This window comes from Saimiri boliviensis, chromosome 5, assembly GCF_048565385.1.
Source record: "Saimiri boliviensis isolate mSaiBol1 chromosome 5, mSaiBol1.pri, whole genome shotgun sequence".
Taxonomy (NCBI): domain Eukaryota; kingdom Metazoa; phylum Chordata; class Mammalia; order Primates; family Cebidae; genus Saimiri; species Saimiri boliviensis.
This window is the reverse complement of record NC_133453.1, coordinates 133,808,670-133,827,964: the sequence shown is the minus strand read 5'-3', so window position 1 is coordinate 133,827,964 and position 19,295 is coordinate 133,808,670. Positions and strand designations below refer to the sequence as shown.

The window sequence follows — 19,295 nt, the reverse complement described above, 5'->3', positions numbered from 1 at the left end:
AGGGTATTGTTAGGGAAGGGGAATTTTATTTTTCACTTGACCCCCTCCTGTGCTGTTACCCTAAAAACTAATAACATTTTTTTTTATTTTAAGAATTCGAAAAATTGTGTCTCACCTGTTCCCAAATAAATGTAAACTCCTTCGATGTGCAAGTGGGGTGTCACCTCTGCAGCGCCTCCCTGGATCCCAGCATGAGCTCCGCTTCTGCCTTTCAGCGCGTGGTCTAGAGCAGGTGAGTTCTGAAGTCTGCATCGTGGGCTCCGCACGGGGTAGCTCTGGCTTCACCTGCGCTTCAGATGCAGGTGGGCGTGGCCCAGGCATCACAGCGAAGAGCTAATGGTCTGGGAGAGCGCTGATTCCCGCGCTCAGAGCCTGAGAACTACAGAGACACCTCCTCACCCCCTCCCATGTCCCGCCCCCAAGGGAACCACCCACATCTGGAGCTCTGCGCTCCCTGCTTTTTCCCCCCGCCCCTCACCTCCTCTCCTCTTGGCCTCTTTCCTCTCTGGGCTCTGCCTCTGTCTCTCTGAGTCTCTCTCCCATCTCTCTCCAGGCAGCCCCATTTCCAGTCTCTCTCTGATCCTCCCTCTTTGTCTCTCTCTATACTGATCTGATTCTCCCTCTTTCTCTCCTCCCCTCTCTCTCTTCCTCTCTGCTCCCTTGTCTCCCTTCCCTCCTTGTCTCTTTTTGTTCTCTCTGTGGCTGTCTCTCTCTCTCTCTCTCTCTCTCTCTCTCTCTCTCTCTCTCTCTCTCTCTCTTTTTCTGTCTTTCCCGCTCTGGTCTCCTCTTGCCGTCTCTGGAGGATGCTGTAGGATCATGCCAAACCCAGAGGGAAGGTCAGGGCAGCCTGCAGGGCCAGCACAGCCTGCCATTAACCTGTCACTTCTGCCTCCAGCCTGGGAAATAGCAGGGCTCAGGAATGGGGAGGAATTGCAGTCGCTGGAGATGGCATTTCTGTCAGGACTGACAACCAAAAGCAGAAGCCACACAGCCCTCGAGCTGCAGTCCTGCTCCAGGCACCACAGAGGACTGGCAAGAGTTTCTGGGCACCAGCTCCGCACTGCAGCCCTCTTCTGGCTTCAGGGCAAGGGGCTCAGAGGGAGAATCTGGATTCGTGTGGCCATGTTGGAGCTTCTCTTGCCTGCAGAACAGAAGAGGAGGAACTCAGTGAGGCAAAAGCCAAAAGTCTCAACTCTGCACTCTGCGGGCTGTGAATCGGCATTCTTTAATTGGAAAACTTCCCATTTTTTAAAAGTCTGTTTCCCCCTGAGAGTCTGGCCCCACTGGGCTTTCCCTGGCAGATCATTGCACATGCCCGTCTCCCTGGCCCCTCCTCAGGGAAATTGGATGCCCCCCTACGGTAGGTAACCTGCCTGGCCTCTCTCAGCTCCTGATCATGTGGTCTCTGGCAGAGCAGAGTCTCTGAGCAGGGGTAAAGACCCAAGTGCCACCACCTACTTATCCTGTGACATTGGGGGAGATGTCCTTGCTCCCTGGGCCTCCATTTTCTAATCTGTAAAATGGGAGTTTGGGTGAGCCCAGCAGAAGGAATTACCTGTTCTTTTTTTTTCTTTTGGAGACAGGGTCTCACTCTGTCACCCAGGCTGGAGTGCAGTGGCAGTGGCATGATCACAGCTCACTATAATCTCAAACTTCTGGGCTCAAGGGATCGTCTCACCTCAGCCTCAGTAGCTGGGGCTACAGATATGCACCACAACACCTGGTTAATTAAAAAAAAAAAAAAAAAAAAAAAACATTTAAGAGATGAGGTCTCACTATGTTGCCCAGACTAGTTTTGAACTCCTGGGCTCAGGCGAGTCTCCCTCCTCAGCCTCCCAGGGTTACAGGTGTGAGCCACTGTGCCTGGTAGGACTTACCTTTTTGAGCATCTGATGAAAGCTACTGAGCTTCTTCCTAGAGAAAGAGGCCTGTGCATAGATCTGCCTGTGACTTCGGAGGCTCGCATGTTCCTCCCCTGGGGACCTTGGGTCCCGGGCTGAGAACCCCTGCTCCAATACAAGGCCCTTCAACTTCCATCTCAGCCAACTGAGTCTGGGTTCAGGCGGACCCACCGGCTCGATCTGACTGCTGGGAGACACCCCGTTTCCCGGTAAGCCAGGGCTTTGCCCGTTTCAGCGGCCGTCCCTGCAGTCCATTGCCATGCAGGAGGGGTCTGGGCTGGCGCTAGATTAGCATAGAGCACTCCAGGAGGTAAAGGCCCACCGGGTGGCCTCTGTGTGCAGCACCCGCCTTTGTCCTGGCCCAGGGACCAAGCAGGAGAGCCCAGGCGGCTCCTACACTTTTGACTGCCAGATGAAAAGGGGCAACATAAAGCGGCTGCCTGGGCCAAGCATGGGGGCGCTTTGTGTCCCTCCAGACGGAGTTACAGACGTCTGTGAAACATCAATTACAGCTGAATAAAGACGTCTGCTCAGCCCAGACGCGCCTCCTTTCAGCTGGGAGGTATTTCCAGGCCAAACCGGGGATGCCTTTGGCAACCTAATTTGTGACTCTGTAAGCAGCCCTAGCATTCATCACACCTAGGGAGGATGGGAACGGGCTGGGCTGGGCCGGCCCAGTGCACAGTGTGGCTCCAGGAGGTGTCCTGGAATATGGGAGGGAGTGGGGAGATGAAGGAGCCACTGACCTCCCTTTCCGTCTCCTCCAGGCTGGGATGGTGGGGAGGTGACAGCTGGGAGCCACATGAATCCCCTGTATTAGCCAGGCGCCCTCCCCAGGCCTTCATTCATGCTGAAGTTGTTCCTGGATTTAACGAACCAGGGTTCACTGGTCCTTTTCCCTGATGGGCTGGTATAATGTGTTGTAAGGGAGTAGTCAAAAAGAAAGCCTCAGACTCAAGTCCCATGGCTACCAGAAAAGCTGAGCCCATTCCTTGACATCACTGAGTCCCAGGCCCAATCCTGGCCCCCCACCCTCTCGCTGTGAGAGATGAATAAGGCTGCATTTGCATAAGTCCCTGCCCATCAATTACTTGCAGCCGGAAACAATTCTACCTGACCATATTCCTGGCCTTGCACTTTTAGGGTGATAGAAGAGGTTGTGCCACTGAGAGCCACCTTGGGAGCAGGTGACAGGGCCATGATGCGCATGAGGACCCAGGATGGCACTGGTTCAGGGCATGGTGAGCTGGGCTGCCCCTTTCTCAATGGTGGAGGTCTCTGGGTTGACCTTGCCCCAGGAGACCTCATCCCTGGGTGGTGTTTGGGAGCAAATGCATTTCCTGAGGAACCGCATGCACCCAGGGGCACTTGTCCTGAAACGAGCCCAGCAGGACCAGGCCAATGACCCTTTGCTCAGCATGTGTCAGTCCCTGAAAAGAAGCCAGTGAGTCGCCTCTTATGGGGGTATGGAGGAGAAAGGGCCCTGATAATAAACTTCTTGCTTCCTAAGCCCCCATTTCTCATCCCATCTTAGATGAGGTAGAAGGCCCCAGAAAGCTGAGGAAGCCCCACGATCCACAGGACTCAGAGGCAGCCAGCAGCGTGAGGAGGACCACGGCCTCCCAGCCAGCCTGCATGGATATAATCCTGGCCCCACTGCTCACCGGCTAGGGGAATTCAGCGAGTCACTTGACTTTCCTGGGCCTTGGTTTCTGGACTTGCAGGCCCTGGCACACCGGGGCAGGCAGCAGGGCTGGTTCCAACCCAGGGTGGCCTCCTGAGCTCATGTGCGCCCCACTCCCCAAAGCTCTGAGAATGTGGAGCCTCATCGCCTGCTTTGGACCAGGACTGTGTCAGGTGATGGCTGGGTGGGGGGGCTGCCAGGGATGGGGCTGTCCAGGGATGGAGGAGTCCAGGGATGGAGGAGCCCTGGGATGGAGGAGCCCAGGGATGAAGGAGTCCAGGGATGAAGGAGTCCAGGGATGGAGGAGCCCAGGGATGGAGGAGCCCAAGGAGGAGGAGCCCTGGGATGGAGGAGTCCAGGGATGGAAGATCTCAGGAAGGGAAGCCCAGGGATGGAGAAGTCCAGGGATGGAGGAGCCCAGGGAGGAGGAACCCAGGGAGGGAGGAGTTCAGGAATGGAGGAGCTCAGGGATGGAGGTGTCCAGGGATGGAGGAGCCCAGGGATGGAGGAGTCCAGGGATGGAGGAGCCCAGGGATGAAGGAGTCCAGGGATGGAGGAGTCCAGGGATGGAGGAGCCCAGGGCTGGAGGAGTCCAGGGATGGAGGAGCCCAAGGAGGAGTAGCCCAGGGATGGAGGAGTAGCCCAGGGATGGAGGAGCCCAGGGATGGAGGAGCCCAGGGTGGGAAGCCCAGGGATGGGGAGCTCCCTCCTTTCCTCTAGCTCCTCCTCTCCTGGGTGTCACTCAGTCCTGTCTGTGCCCTGCTCCTGCCTGTGGCTCAGGCATCTGTAATGTGAGGAAGACCCAGGCCTACATGTGCCAGGTGTGCCTGTTTGCCTACAAGTGCATGTTGTGTACGAGGCTGCGTGCATGTGATTGTGCATGTGCACATGCCACAGACACATATGGCTGGGGCAGAGACCTTCAACCTGCCTGATACTCTGGAGGTGCAAGGCAAAAGGGGGCCACAGCCATGTCTGGATGATTGGGTGAGCCCTGATGTGAGACCAGCTAAGTAAGGCTGGATGCCCCCGAGGAAGGAAAGGGAAGAGAAGGCCCAGCATGGCCTTCGGTCCTGGACACTCATGCGGCGAGGCCACAAGTGAGTTGTCTCAGGACACGTACCTCCTGTGATAGTGTGTACCCAGTGGCATGGGCATGTACACCTAAGAGAGTGGGAATCATTGGCTGGGGATTGGTGATTTGTAGGGGCTTGTAAGTAAGCCTATACCAGATCAATAAGGACGTATACGATCATTCAGATTCATTTTTTGAATAGCTAATACTTTTTTTTTTGAGACGGAGTTTCACTCTTGTCACCTAGGCTGGAGTGCAATGGTGCAATCTCGGCTCACTGCAACCTCCGCCTCCCAGGTTCAAGCAATTCCTGCCTCAGCCTCTTGAGTAGCTGGGATCACAGGCCACCATTGTGCCCAGCTAATTTTTGTATTTTTAGTAAAGACGGGGTTTCACTATGCTGGCCAGGCTAGTCTCAAACTCCTGACCTCAGGTAATCCAACCTGCCTCGGCCTCCCAAAGTGCTGTGGGTTACAGGCGTTGAATACCTAATACTTTCATCTAGTCCAAAAAATAGTTTTGTGGTGAGAAGTCTCCTTTGCAGCCTTGTCACCGGTCTGCTCAGTTCTCACCACTCCCTACAAGATAATCACTGTTATTAGTTTCTTATGTGTCCTTCCAGAGCTTCTTTGTACATAAACATGTACAAAGGAGAATGCATGACAATGCAAATGTGACTCGTATTTTCACACAAAGGTGGCGTAGTGCACTGTGTCATGCTGTTTTTCTTTATGGTAGAGAATCATGGGGATCTTTGCGACCTTTATCAGAGCAAGGAGATTGTTCTCATTCTCTTACTCAGCTACGTGGTTTCACCCAAACTCATCCTCTCTGGAGGCTCATCTGGGTGGTTTCCAACCTTTTTCACAAATGATGCTGCAACAAATCGCCTTGCACATGAGTGAGTTCTCACAGTGTGAGTGTGCCTGTAGGATACATTCCCAAGATGGGGCTTGCTGGGCTAGAGCTTATGTGCATTCGTGATGTTGCCAGTCTTGCCAAATTGCCCTACAGGCAGCAGGTGCCACCTCCAGCCCACAGGCTATCGTTAGGGTCTTAACCAGGTGGGTTACTGACTATTTAGGCCTGGGTTTCCCTCAGAATCAGCTCCCTGCCGGAGATCAGGAGGAGACTTCCTTTTGCAGCAAGCTGGCTTTCCCCTTCCTCCAGCCCTGGCGCAGGCCCACACAAAGCCATGCATGCATCTTGGCTCAGCCAGCAGTGAAGGGCCTTTCCAGCGTTCCTAGCCCAGCACATCTGTGCAGGGGTCTGCACAACACACACGGCAGCCCCGTTCATGCTTGTGTCTGCCTCCCTTTCTCTCCTGCCCCTTTTCTCTGAAACAGTCAGTATGGATAGAGCCCCTTTGCCCCCAACCACCTGCCACCACCACACAAATACACAAAAATCCCTTCTGAAAAATGCAACAGTAGAACCCTAAAGGAAGAAGTACATCTTTCCATGTTTACTGGTCCACAGATCCACGAGTGCCTACTATGAAGCTGGCACCTGCTGAACGCTGAAAATGTGACCTATGATGTCGGCTAAGTCTCTTGACATTCAGCCTCCAGTGTCCTCTTGAGTTCAAAGGTATATGGGCCCCGGGGATTCCAAGTTTCCTTCTAGCTCCAATGATCTGCCACCCCGAATCATGCTGTCATTGTGTGTATACCTCAACAGAAGGAGCTTGGAAACATTCCACGGGCTGGCAAATGATGGCACCTGTTTGCAAGACAGGCTTCAAAGCGATCAACCCAGAAAGCCCTTTGCATGCTGGTGAAGAGTGTTGTGTGTGTGTGCATGTGTGGTGTGTGTGTGTTCAGTGAGGTCTCCCATGACCTCCTGCCAACGACATGAAGGCTAGGTTTTCGATCAGCCCGTCCTTGTTTGAAATCCTGATGTGACCATTTCTGGATTTTGTGAATTTGTGCCTCTACTTGCCCCTTTGTAGAAATGGGCGTCTTCACATTTCTGTCAGGTGCCTATTGTGAAAATTGAAGATGTTGTGACTACAGTGTTGGTACCCAGCAAGTGCTCAGCAAACAGGACCTGACTTTCTGGGAGTGTCTGAAAGCTGGCTTCTGGGCCACCAGGCAGGGGCAAGCCAGGGTCAGGCTTGGAGGCAGACGGGCCCAGTGCCTCCCGGCTAGGCCACTGGTGAGTCTGGCGCCGCCGGGGAGCAGGAGCCTGTGCTCTCCCTCCGAGGCGTCTGGACAGGCCGAGAGGCAGCGAGGCAGGCTAGTGACAGCTGGGAAGGTTTAATTGCTCCTCAGTGGCTTGGGAGCGCCTCCCTCCCTCGCCGACGATCTGCATTTCAATGTGAGGAGAGTGGGAAGTGGGATGCCGCTCAAAGGGGCTACAGTGATTAATCATTTAAAAAGCAAGATCTTAATTACAGGCCGCAATTTTTGCTATTTAAGGAGTCCATTAGTTGCCAGAAAAAAGAAGAAAAAATTATCACAGGTTATTCTCCTCGGAAAGTGGAGTGGAGGGAGGAGGGACAGCAGGGGAGGGAATCAGCTGCTGCTTCAGATGGGGTGGGGGGCAGGGGTCCGACCCCAGAAGAGGCCTGGGCAGGAGAAGCACGGACCTTGCCTTGGTGCGCGGGGAAGTGGAAGAGCTGCTCAGAGGCCCCTCTATCTTTCCAGCTCCTCCCGAGCCCTGCCGGCCTGGAATCCCACCTGTGGGTGTCCCAGGAGACCTCCTACTGGGCGTGGCAGCTGGTGGGCAGCCCCTCCCCGACCCCACTGACCCCTACTCCGCCCTGCTCAGGATGCAGGGTTAATTGCCAGACCCTCCCCTCTGACCCCTCTGTGGGTTTTAGTCTTGTCTGGTCTCTCAGCCCCTAGGGGACACAAAGGGGACTGGTGGGGCAACAGTGTTCAGAGTCAGATAAAAACAGCCAAGCTTTAGTGGATTAATTGACTGATCCTCTGGGGCTAACAGGTCGGAAGATCAAGGCCCAGCTTCCCCACCCTGGCCACCTAGAGGTCGGGGCACATGACTGCCTCGGAGGAGGGCACTGCTGCCCGCCCGGGAAGTCCAGATCTCAACTCTGAGCCTCCTTCTGAGCCCTGGCTGGCAGCGCGCTGGAACCTAAGAAACAGCCCCAGTGACGAAGGGGGCCCCACCAGGGCAGGATGAGCCCCAGGAATGCCAGAAACCCCAGTCCAGATTGTGGTGTGCCTGATGCTACAATTGCCCACAAAATCAATAAAACGAAAAGTGGGAGCTGGAACCAGGCTTCCCACGATCCTTATTCCTGACACCACAGGTTTCAGACACGCTTGCAAACAAGCCACAGAGTTGACCAGCCTACCCAGAGGAAGGGTTTATTCCCGCCAAGCCTCCTGGAGACTGGGAGTAAAATAAATGAAATCTCTTCTGCAAACAGTCCCCGCTGCTGGACGGATTAAATGGCTCTGTGTGTGTGTCTCCATCAGCCTCAACTGTCCGACATGTAGGCCCCCAGAGGGCAGGCTATTCAGTTGGATTGAATGATAACTCTGAAGGGTTATCATAGGATGTGGGGGCATCGGGGAAGAGCATACCCTAGCCACAGACCTACAGCCTGGGTTTAAAATCAAAACACGCCAAATGATTTCCTGGTGACTCTATCTCGGTCCCTGCCGCCTCCACCCTCAGACCCACACCCCTGAGGGAGGGGAGTGCCTGTCCCTTTAGTTGCACAAATCTACCCCCAGCTTCTTCTGGTCCCCTGTCAACCCCCACCAATGCTGATTAATTACAGGGTTAGGTACCCAGAATGGGCAGTGACCAGTGAAAGGCACTGGTCACTGCCTTGAAGCCACGGTAATCAGCAGCTTTTAGCTTGTCACTCTCTTGACACTCTACTTAGACCAGAAAATGGCAAACATGATGGAAATAAGGAACTTCTTAGCTGTCTCCTCATGATGGGGTGATGGGTAGGCAGGGACTGGGATTGCAGGATTGAGAGGGATGTGGGACATTTGGAAGGCTTCCACCGGCTGCCACCCGGGCAGGTGACGTGCGGGTCCCTGGGGCGACTGTGGACTGTAGCCTGGGACTGCCGGCCGCACGTCCATGCACAGGTCTCTTCGCAGGTCACCCAGGCCTCTCATCTGCCACTGGGGATGGGATCCCCGCTCTGCCTGCTTCTGAGAGCTGGTAGACATCCGCACTGGGAAAGGTGTTTTAACCACAGAGAGTCTTCAAGGGCTTCGGGTGCCAGCCCACCCTCTCTCCTGCTAGATAAGGCCTGTGCCCATCTCGCCTGCTGGCCCGGCCACCTTCTCTCTTGATGGATAAGGCCTGTGCCCCATCTCAGCTGCTGGCCCCGGCCACCCTCTCTCCTGAAAGGTAAAGCCTGTGCCCATCTCGCCCACTGGCCCCTGCAAACCTTTGTGAAAATTAGGAAGGGGCGCCCCCTTGGGGCAGATGCAGCCCTCACAGGGCACAGAGCTTAGGAATTGGGGGAAGGCAGGATTTTAACCCAGCACAGCCCCTCAGGGGTCTTTTAAAGGCGCCGCCAGGTCCATGCTTCCCTTCAGTCTTCACAGCAGCCCCTAAGACAGGCAGGTTGGTATCTTATACACGGAGAAATGGACGCTCCCTGTTCTAGGGTGCTCCCCTGCCAAGGGCCTCACAGGGCCTAGGACCTAGAGTCTCCTCTCTCCCAGGTAGATACCCTGCAAGCAGCCACACCTCCCCCACCCCACGGAGACTTAGGATGGCATCAGGACCCAGTCATGAAGTGGGGGGCAGGTAGCAACCTGGCGGGGGGGCAGGAGGCAACCAGAACCTAGAGTCCCTGCCCTACCCCCACCGACATAGAACACCCTCTACAGCCCCTGCCCTACCCTCAGTGACATAGAACACCCTGAGCGGCCTCGTGTGAGCCACTGCAGCCCAGCTCCAGAGCACATGACAGGGTCCCACCCACCACTAAGGTCTCTGACCACATGGCACCGCAGTACCACGGACCCTGTGAGACCCAGGAACCCAAGCAAGATGGCAGAGTCTCGCCTGTACACAGCAAACTTCCCACCCTGGAGCTGGCCTGCCCCCTGCCCCCCTCCCCACCCCTCCCTACTTTTCCTATAGGGTCAGTGGCTTTCAAGGCTGGTCCCAGGCAGGTGGGGGCTGGAATCTTCACTAGGAGAATCCCTGCACCAGCCCCAGCAATGATCAGATACCAAATGTTGGACTCCTTTTTTCATTTATATCATATCCACAAATATTTCTCTAACCAGGTACCAGGCCCTACCTAAGTGCCTGAGATCCAGCAGTGAAAACAACCAATTCCCCTGCAGTCCTGGCGCTTACAACCGAACTTGACTCAAAAGCGCAAATGGGTGGGTCGGCGTCTTGGTTGGCTTCATTCCTTTGCTCAAACGTCGCCCTCTGAATGAGGCCTTCTCAGGTTCCCCATTTACAGTGGTGGCCCCACACACCCTGCTCACCTTGCCACTTTCTTCCTCACTTTCAGCTCGTCTCTATATTTATTTATCTCATTTATTACCCACCTTCTCCTCCAGAATGTCAGTTCTGCGAGGAAGGGATGGTCGTCTGTTTGGTTCAGAGCCGCATGTCACGATGCCCGGATCATCATACTCAATAAAGGGGCTCAAGAAAGGTTGTTTAGGAAGTGAGTGACACTCGGCCTTACTTTACTGGCCGTGGCTCCTTCCCGTGCAGCCCCAGACCCTCCCAGGCCTCGCCCACAGGTGCTCCTCCCAGGCCTCTCTCAGGTGCTCCTCCCAGGCTGTGGTTTACTCTGCCCTCCTGGCTCCACCCCTCCCTATGCCCAGGATTTGCAGGAATCCAGGGTGGCCTTGGGAAAAGGATGGGCATCTGGGTGCCCTAGACCTCACCCAGGCCACTGACCCTGGTCTGCCACTGCCACTGGGCCTGCCTGACCTGGTGCCACCTTTGTGCCCACTGCCCCAGCAGTGCCCTCCCTCTTCCTCTCCTCCCTGGCACAGCAGGTGGACGGAGCCTGTGCGGCCCCAGCTCCTGGTGACCTGCCACCATCTCACTCTCCTCTGAGCTCATGGCACAGTGGCTGACTACAGCCTGGCTCACAGCAACCTCGAGCTCCTTGGCTCAAGCGATTCCCCCTGCCTCAGCCTCCCAGGCATTTGTGACTATAGATGGGCACCACCTCTGGCTAATTTTTAAAATTTATCTATTCATTTATTAATAATTTTTTGAGATGGAGTTTCACTCTTGTTGCCCAGGCTGGAGTGCAATGGCATGATCTTGGCTCACTGCAGCCTCTGCCTCCTGGGTTCACGTGATTCTCCTGCCTCAACCTCCTGAGTAGCTGAGATTACAGGCACCTGCCACCACACCCGGCTAATTTTTGTATTTTTAGTAGAGACAAGGTTTTACCATATTGGTCAGGCTAGTCTCAAACTCCTGACCTCAAGTGATCTGCCCGCCTGGGCCTTTCAAAGTGCTGTAAAAAAATTTTTTTAGAGATGGGGTCTTGCTGTGTTGCCCATGTGGATCTCAAACTCTCAGGCTCAAGGGATCCTTCTACATCAGCCTCCCAAAGTGCCGAGATTACAGGAGTGAGTCACTGCACCCGGCTTACCATTTTCAAAGCATGTTGACATTCAAGATTGAGCCTGACCCCCTGAAACCAGCAGATAGCCAGGACAGGATTGCAGTGCCCATTTTACAGCGGTGGGCCAGAGCTCACAGAGTGAGGTTCATACATCTCCTACCTGAGGCTAGCACTCACAGCTAGACTCAGAAGGTTCTGGAGCTGCTTGGGTTGGGACATAGTCCCTGCTGGGATCAGGAACCCAAGGCTACTCCCTGGTGAGAGAAGCAGCAAATTTCTCCCCACCCATCTCTGAAGATCCTTGTGGTTTATTCATCATTTTATTCACATTTTCCAAGAGACAGTACCTGTCACAGAAGATTCAAACATACACCTGAACAGGAAACTTTTCTGGGACTCAGTTTCTTTACCTGCAGAATGGGCTTAATGACAGCATATATGATTGTGTGTACTTACTATTAGTGATAAGATATAAGAGGTCATTGTGAAGAGTCACTGAGGGTGGGAGATGACACCTTCTGCACAGTGTCTGCTGCACAAGAAACATTCATTATATTGATTCAATAGTAGCGACTTTTATTCTGGATCTAGGCATGAGATACAGCTGGGTGAGAGACATAGACTCCCTTGCTCTGGAAGCCTTGTGTCTCCTGGGATAGCCACAGCCAGCCACCACGCCTGGCTAATTTTTTGTATTTTTTGGTAGAGACAGGGTTTCGCCATGTTGGCCAGGCTGGTCTTGAACTCCTGACCTCAAGTGATCTGCCCATCTCGGCCTCCCAAAGTGCTGGGATTACAGGCATGAGGCACCGCACCTTGCCCACACCCCGACTTTTGATCCCATGCCTGAGTGTCAGCATGCAGCGTGTACAGGCCCACCCCAGGAGAAGCCTTGAAGAGGAGCAGCTAAGGCAGCCAACGGGGCCACAGAGACAGAGAGGCCTCCATACGAAGGGGCCACTGAGACCGGATGCTTGTTTCGGAGCAGTCCAGGCGAGGAAGGAGGGATATTGTCTGGCCCAAAGGCATGGCAGGTGCTAAGGCAGGTCTGCTGGGACAAGCAGCAGAGGGGGCCAGCTCTGTGCAAGGAGGCCTGTGCAAGGCCCGCTGGAGAGCTTGGACTTCTGGGGGCATTGGGGACATGGCACAGCTGAGCTCAGAAAACGAGAGGGTAGATGGAGAAGACAGAGGGGCTGTAGAGAGCTGATGGCAGAGGGAAGAGAGGGGCATGAGAGGGGCCAGGTGAGTGGGGTGCCCTCAGGCACTGAATCAGAAAGTCTGGGTATGGGCCAGGCATGGGGGCTCACACCTGTAATCCCAGCACTTTGGGAGGCTGAAGCGGGTGGATTGCTTGAGCTCAGGAGTTCAAGATCTGCCTGACCAACATGGTGAAATCCTGTCTTCACTAAAAATACAAAACAATATTAGCCGGGCAGGGTGGTGGGTGCTTCTAATCCCAGCTACTCTACTTTGCAGAGAAACCCAGAAAGGAGCTTGCTCCCAAGGACACCAGAAGGACCCCAGGCTTGTTGGAGGCAGTGCAGGGCTGGCTCTCTCTGGAGGGCTGATGCCCTGAGCCAGGCCCCTGGGGCTAGGAATGCTCTTTTGGATTCCAGAAGGACCTCTAGACCTTGAGTCACCACCTTGTGTATCCCAGAAGAAAACAGGTTGGGTGAGAGTCCTCCGCCACTGGGTGGGCCAGGATCTCCTGCAGGAGAGCTCGTGGGGCATATGCATAAGCCCAGGAGCACCATCCTCAGTCCCTCTTGGGGTGTGAGTGGTGGGCAGAGAGGTAAGGGATGAAACAGGGTGAAGGGTTTTTCTGGTCCTTTCGTAGACAGGCCAGAGTCTTTCCACCGAGCAGAGATGGCCACTGCCAGGGGAGGAGCTGAGGCTGGGTTCCCACAGAGCCCCAGGACCTGGGCAGGCTGGGCAAGGCAGCCAGCTCTGGAGCAGCCTCCAAAGCCTTGGCTGTGTGGCTCAGCCCCCTGGCATTCCCTGCCCACTTTCCTGAAGGGGAAGCACAGGCTTCAGGGTGAAAGATCCACTGCCTTGAATTCCACCGTGAGACCTTGAGAAAGCCACCTGACTCCTTCCAGCCTTGCTTGTCTATAAGAAGAGGTAGTGCTGGCACTAGAAGGACTGAATGCAGTGATGGGGGCTCAGGGCTTAGCATGACAACACTTAAAGGCATAAGGAGAGATGAGGAGGTGGCAAAGACCCCCTTCCTTCTCCCTGTTCCCTCCTTCACTCTGTCCTTCCCCTGGCACAGCTGCTATGTCCCCACAGCAGGCACCAGGATCCTGCAGGCATGGATTCTGGCCCACTCCCAGGCTGTACCCCACTTTCCAGCTGCCTCTTGGGGCAGCCACACTCAATCCCCCACCCCAGGCTGCCTGCATGCCAGCAAATCCCCCTGAAATGCTTTGCAGTGGGTGAAGGGGGCACACAGCGTCTTCCTGGGGTCTCCCTCACCACCCGCATGGTAAGCCTGGGAACCGTTTGCCCGTGTGTGTCCAGGATGGGCAGTGGAGAGCAGTGAGCCCGTGGCTTGTGTGAATGGCTGGGCCCCAGGGGGGAAGGGGAGCTGGCATGGAAAGCTTCGGCTAGATGAATAGATCTCGGGCCGGAAGTAGAAGGTCTGGGTCCCTGGCTGCCTAGGAGGGGGCAGGAGGCTGCCTTCTCGAGGAGCCTGGGAAACCCTCTCCCAGGCAGGCCACAGGCAGGGATGGGAAGTCAGGGCCCACAGGGGCTTTGTGCCCTGCACAATTGCGGCCGCTCTTCTGGATAAAGGCACGGACAAAGGGCCCTTCGGAAGTGGCCACGCTGCTCAGCCCCGGGGAGGCCCCAGGAAGCCAGCTCTCACTGGCCGCCCACCCAAGCATCCTCCCCACACTCCCCACCACCCACCAGGGGGGCCAGCTGGGCCCCAGCCACCCACAGCCTGGGCAGCTGCATTGGGAGAAGGAAAGGTCCATTGCCAGAGGGGCCTGTAAAGGACCAGAAGAGCCCCAAGGAGGGTTGAGCTGGGGGGCTGGGGACACTGTTTTCTTACTTCCCAGGACAGCAGCAGGAACTGGTGAAGGAGGAAGGTGGGCTCTAGAATGGCCTTCAGGCCTCTGATGAGCCATGAAGCTACCTTTAATTCTCCCCTCCATGAGGAGCCACTGGTTTGCAGACAGAATGCAGCCCCTGCAGGCTTTGAAACAGCTCCTCTTCCAGACCATGCTCGCATCCCGGGACCCATTTCCTCAGCCAGCTGGTTTGCTAGATACGAATCTCACCCTAGGGGCACAGTACTCCAGCAAGCACCCCAAAGCACCCCAACTCAGAATGCAGCAAGCCTGGGCTCTGTGGTTCTGGCTGTGTGACCTCAGCAAGCTTCACAACCCCAGAGTCAAGGTTTCTCCATCTCTCAAACAAGGTAGAGATACTGCCTGTGGGATGGGGAGTGCATTAAACGAGATGCCTGGTCTCCAGCCCCTGACGTTCATGACAATCTGGTCTCTACATAGTAGCTGTGTTCCTGAGGCCCAGTATGAATGTGGAGTGGTCATTAATTGCAAATTGCCTATACTCAGAAGCAGTCTCGGGCTAAGGTTTCCAGCAATCTTAGTAAACAGAAGATGTCAAGGCTAAAGAGATGGGGTATAAACACTCCTGCTACAACATCTACCTGCTTTTCATTTTGAAATGACTAGATTTACAGAGAAGTTGCAGATGCTACAGTGAGATACCTCTAACACGAACCTCTGGTATCACCATGGTACCTTTGCCATAGCTAAGAAATTAGCACCATTACACCACGATGAACTAAACTCCATAGATATTTAGATTTTGCCAGTTTTCCTGGAAATGTGCTTTATTCTAGGATCTAGTCCAGGGAACTGCATCCCATCCAGTCACCTGTGTGTCATGGATGCAAGAGCGGAAGGACCCTTCCTCATCAGCTTCGCTCACTCCTGGGAGGCAAGCCTGTTTCCAGGAATGGAGAAAGGACCCACGCAAGCCTCTTGTCCTGCTGAGTCTCCCCATCAGGAAGTGGATTTCCTAAGCTCATCAGTGCATTTAGGAGGTCCCTTCCCAGAGCTCTAGACTGATGAAACTGTGGTTTCTTGCTAGCGTGGAAAGCTTCGGGAAGAATGTCAGAGCAGAGCTGGACCACACAGATGGGAACGTGGATACCCAAAGTATCTCAGAGGCCCTCTATCCCTGCTGCTATGTACACACACACACACACACACACACACAAATCAGACCTTCCTGTAGCTCAGAGAGTGGTTCAGAATCCAAAACTCTTCTCTCCCACTCCAAGCACTTAAATGAGAATGAGTCCCAGCTCATCCCCCAGGCCCACACCTGCCGCTCTTCCCGCAGAGCTGGTTGTGTTGCTTGACTCTGGGCACTTCTGGGTCCCAGCCCACCCTGGCAGCAAGGAGTCAGCCAGGCTCCCAGGAGCAGTGGAGGGAAGGCCCCCTTGGCATGAGTGAAGGCGGGACAATGCCCACTTTTTCAGGCAGCTGGCAGAGCCAGCCAGGCCCTGGGTGTCTGAATGCCCATTGGAGTCAGACACTGGACGCTGTTTCCCAGGCAGCCCCGTGCCAGCACCTGCCCCCACCCAGAGAGAAGGAGCCTTTCTTTCCCACTGGCAAAGGCCAAGGCTCCCAAAAGAGCATCAGCGGCAAGAGGGGCTGAACTTTGTTCGGAATCGGAGGTTTCCTGGCCACCCATGCCCCACCTCCACTTGGGAACCTCGGAGCTGGAAAGGGAAGTGTGAGTAAGGGCCTCCCTTCCCCTTTGTGAGGCCGCCCTGCTCCCCCCAGACCCTGAAGCTGCAGGACTGCCAGCCCCGGCCCCACCTATTATTCATCAAGGTCTCTGAATGCCAAAGACCTTCACAAGGCTCATCCTGTTGGCCTTGAAAGGGGCTCGCATTGAAGGCTGCTGCAGGGCGTGTTTGGAGGAGGGAGGAAGGGATTCCAGTTGGAGTGACTGTGCCCACTTGGAAGGTTGCAGAACTGAGACCTGCAGAGATGCCTGATGACGAGCCCAGGCTCCCTGGCTAAGGGAGGAACATGGAGTGTGTCTCCAGACACCAGTTCAGGGTTTGAGCTACATGAGGCTCCCGAGCCATTTGCTCTAATGACTCATGCCACTCGCTCTGTGTAAGGATGTGGTTCAAGGCATCCTCAAGGGATACCTTGGGGTTGGACACTGCTGAGGTTATTTGCTATCCAATCCTGACAGTTCCATTTGGGGCCTGTGGATGAGCAAGTGCAGGGCCAGCTGGGACTTCTGGAAGGCCTGGGACTCACCCAGAAGACAGCCCCGGACACATTTTGGTGTGGCTGCTGGGAAAGCCTGGCTGTAGGACGCCCTCCTCCTCATCAGGCCAGCTCCGGGAGAACCCTGCACCTGAGAACTGAGGGCAGCCACACCCCTCCCTGACAGCCCCATCCACTCACTCCAAGGCCAGCAGGACGGAGCAGGGGTGGACCTCGTGCCTATTACACACACACCGCTGACAGATACACACCACTAACACACACAGCAACACAGGCACAGACACCAGACCCTCTCTCACCAATAGATGCAGGAGACGCAAAGACGAACACACACACACACACACACACACACGCACATGGCAGACAGTCACTGTTGGATCTTTACCATGGGCACTGTGACATGTGTCTGGCCCTGATCATCTTAATTAATCCTCACACAACACACAAATATACACAAAATGGGAAGTAGCAGAGAGACACCAAGACACATACTGGAAACCCAAAGACAAAAACCTCACAGACTGAGACACACAAGGACAACCAAAGCATGGACCCACAAAGGTAGACACACCAGTGGTGTCCCAAGGGCTAGGAAGTAGGACAGAGCCCGCCAGGGGCAGGCAGGTGCTTTGCAGAGAGTTTGAAAGTCATCATGCTTTTGATTAGCAACTTGCACTGCAATTCCTTAACTGTGTCTGTAAAAAGATGTTCTGCGGTCCTCTCCAAATTATTCTGTTAATTCTAACCTTTTTTTTTTCAGATTTTTAATTTTTGTAAAGTATATATAACATAAAATTTACCATTTAACTGCTTTTTCATTTTGGTGTTTTAAGGATTTTGTTTGTTTGTTTTGTTTTTGAGACAGAGTCTCACTCTGTCGCCCAGGCTGCGGTGCATTCGCGCAATCTTGGCTCACTGCAACCTCTGCCTCCCCAGTTCAAGTAATTCTTCTGCCTCAGCCTCCTGAGTAGCAGGGATTACAGGCACACACCACCACATCTGGCTAATTTTTGTATTTTCAGTAAAGATGAGGTTTCACCATGTTGGCCAGGCTGGTCTGGATCTCTTCACCCTATGATCTGCCCACCTTAGTCTCCCAAAGTGCTGGGATTACAGGCACGAGCCACCGTGCACAGATTTTTTTTTAAGGATTTTAAAGTGTACAATTCGGTGGCATTAAGTACATTCACAATGCTGCGTGACCATCACCACCATCCAGGACATCTTCATCCTAATCAGAAACTGTACCTATTAAACAATAACACTCCACCCCCCCATCTCCCAGTCCCTGGTAACCTCTATTCCACTTTCTGTTTCTGTGAATTTGCCTATTCTAGGTATGTCATATGAGTAGAATCACACAACATTTGTCTTTTAAAGACTTAAACTGTTTATTTAATTAATTTATTTATTTTTGAGATGGAGTTTTGCTCTTGTCGCCCAGGATGGAATGTGATCTCAGCTCACTGCAACTCCTGCCAAAGTCTCCCGAGTAACTGGGAGTATATATGTAGGCTTCAAATATGCACATTTTATTACCTATCCTTTGTTCAACCTTGTGTTCTGCATAGAAGATTAATTCCACAGACTCCTGGCTCCACAGTCGGCCCCCTAGACAGGTTTGATGGTTGGAACCTACCAAGTCACTTCAGGTGCAGGCTGTGTCTCCAGGCCCCGTGATGGTGAAGTTGTAGAGCAGAACTTGAAATGCTTAATGTTATTTGTGATTAAAATTTAAAACTGTGAATCAGTGAGCGAGCTGTGAAGCTACAATGGTTTTGTTTGGAAAATGCAAATTTTATATTATACAGGAAATATTTTATTAATTTGAACAATATGTTTAAAATTGAAGTCTCTTCTTTGAAGATTGTTAGTATTTTAGTTTTATTTAATTCTCATGTAATGTTATTCATTACTGGGACCAATCAGTATGTAAGTATATTTCCCCCCTTTGTTTAAATAATGTAATTTAAAATTTTATCCTTTTTTGTACTAAGGCTTGAACCTGGGAGGTGGAGATTGCAGTGAGCTGAGATGGTGCCACTACATTCCAGCCTGGGTGACAGAGTAAGACTTCTCAAAACAAACAAACAAAAAACCGAGGGAAGGGTGCAAAATAAAGGGTGCGACAAAAAAAAAAAAAAAAAAAGAATTTTTTTTCCGTATTTCCTTTTTTGTACTATAATGATTATTTCTTTATTTATATTTGAAATGGCATGAGTTCATATAGAAAATTCAAAAAAAGAAAATTTTGGCTGTCTGCCATTTATTGTTATTCATTGCATGATTATTACTGCCAATAATTTTTGTCTTATAGAAGAGAGGTGGTGTTGAAAATCTGCTCAGGGTATATGCTGGGTACCCCCTTAGATACGTGTGCGTGGACACACACACACACACACACGCACGTGCACTCTCTTCTGTGCCCACGATCACTAGTGGGTGGGTCTCTCCAGTCAACAGCAGTCCCAGTGATGGGACTCTGGGCCCCAGGTTGGGCGCCGGCGGACAAGGTGGGGTCTAGAATGGAAGGCAGGAAAGAAAAGAGAAGAGGATTGAGGCCCCAGCGAAGGTCCCCAGCCAGAAAGACCCGCCTTTGTCGCTGCTCCTGCTCTTTGCCCTGGCTCTTCTCTGCTGCACTTCCAAGATATACCACGAGGTGTCGCTGTGGAAAAGCGATCGCCGCCTCCGGACGCTTCCGAACCCGCTCGGCGACATGCGGGGCCACATGTGCTGCGACAAGCGGAGCGCCCTGGGTGCCAGGCCCTGGGGACTCTAGACAAGTGAGGTACCCTGA

The 19,295-nt window shown here is 53.6% G+C and overlaps 1 long non-coding RNA gene across 2 annotated transcripts in view; it reads right to left on the bottom strand.

Moving 5' to 3' along the window:
• The window catches only part of LOC141584658 (uncharacterized), a 66,526-nt gene that overhangs the window by 14,389 nt on the left and 32,842 nt on the right, over nt 1–19,295 (bottom strand). For both annotated transcript variants that reach the window (XR_012517840.1, XR_012517839.1), the window contains exons 2-3: nt 1,556–1,720; nt 116–1,141 (exon numbers count right to left, since the gene is read on the bottom strand). This is a non-coding gene — a long non-coding RNA (uncharacterized LOC141584658). The remainder of the gene's footprint in view (nt 1–115; nt 1,142–1,555; nt 1,721–19,295) is intronic.